This window comes from Varanus komodoensis, unplaced genomic scaffold (genome assembly GCF_004798865.1).
Source record: "Varanus komodoensis strain SLA01 unplaced genomic scaffold, ASM479886v1 scaffold4, whole genome shotgun sequence".
Lineage (NCBI taxonomy): Eukaryota > Metazoa > Chordata > Lepidosauria > Squamata > Varanidae > Varanus > Varanus komodoensis.
Genome location: NW_025335941.1, coordinates 7,971,881 through 7,973,248, shown reverse-complemented (window position 1 = coordinate 7,973,248; position 1,368 = coordinate 7,971,881). Strand labels below are relative to the sequence as shown.

Genomic DNA, 1,368 nt, shown 5'->3' with positions numbered 1-1,368 from the left:
ATGCTATGATCTCCTGGCTTGTCCTTACTTGAACTAGGAATTCCCCTCATGCCAATTACAGTCAGTATGGGTTTCTCTGACTGGGACTCCATATGGTATGAATAATATTGCCTCCTCCTTCACATTCAGCCTAGTGCTTGAAAGGATGCACTGGAAATCAACAGGCAAAGCGTAGAAGTATGTATAGAAAGATCCATATGTCCCAACAGGCTGTATTTAAAATGCTCTTGTTTGCTGGAGAGAAGAAATACAGAATATGATCGATATACTGTGGTTGAGTGTTTAGCATTGATGCCAGTCTCTGAAAGTCTAATGGGAGGGCCCAGAGCTTCATATCCTTTGCCTCGGGGAGTCAGGAGGAAATTGTGGTGCTGGTGATGATGGATTTGGTCAGATCTTTCTGGAAACAAATGGGCGAGTGCTCATCTGTCTTCTCTTCCTGGGTAACCACCGAAAAGCCAGAGAGCCAATGTGCAGGTAGCAGAGAAACATGCTTGGAAAGGCTCATGACATCTTCTTCCGAGGGATTTCAGCTAATGCACCACCAGGACCTGCAAGGAGGCAATCTCCAGGGTAGCGCCTAGGATGCATGGCCTTGTTGTTAACACATGTTTCAATTTGGGCTGAAGACTGTCAATTACCCGCTGAGCTGCAAGTCAGCCCTCGGGCGGACGTGAAAGAGAACTGTGTACTTATTAACCTCCCAAGCCCGGCAGAGCCACTTCCTCTAACCGCCCCCCTTCTTTCTCGCACGTACAAACACACCTTTCCCCGCAGCCTTGTTGCAAACCCCGTTGGTCTTCCCTCTCTCTCTTCCTCCCAGGTGGCTGTTCCTCGTCTCCTCTAGGCCTGCGCTGCCGCAAGGCTGTCCCTGGTCGACCACAGCGGAGGAGGGTCCATCTGTCATGTCACAGGGCCTTGATTCATTTAACAGCTGGAAGAAAAGGGGTGTTTATTCTTTGGGAAGCAGGCTTGAGTGTGTTGGCAAGAAAAGCTTCGCTTCAATGCCAGTTAGTCCTGAAAAGCTAAAGCAAAGGGGAGGGAGAAACATAATTTTGTTTTATCGTGTCATTAAAAACAACAACACACATTGAAATAATTTCATGGAGCCCCTCCCCATGAAGAAAGCACGCCTGCCTTGCTTAGAAATCAACTTGATATCCGTGGGCACACTTCCAACTCTGTTCCGAATGTGGAACGAGTTTGAGGAGCTTGTGGATTGAGCTGAATGGGGCACTTGCCGCTCGATGTTGCACATGTCTCCTCTCCGGCAGGTTCTACCGGATTCACTGGGATTCAGCACTCCCACGACAGTATGCATAGGACTGTGTCTGTAGTTTTGGGTCTTGTGGATCGTTACTATGGAGA

The 1,368-nt window shown here is 48.5% G+C and overlaps 1 long non-coding RNA gene across 1 annotated transcript; it reads right to left on the bottom strand.

Moving 5' to 3' along the window:
- Positions 1-211: 211 nt before the first annotated feature.
- On the bottom strand, positions 212-1,011 carry LOC123029071. The gene is made up of 2 exons (XR_006415836.1): positions 766-1,011; positions 212-551 (listed from the first exon to the last, which is right to left on the bottom strand). It is a non-coding gene; the product is annotated as an uncharacterized LOC123029071 (long non-coding RNA).
- Between the last annotated feature and the right edge of the window lie 357 nt (positions 1,012-1,368).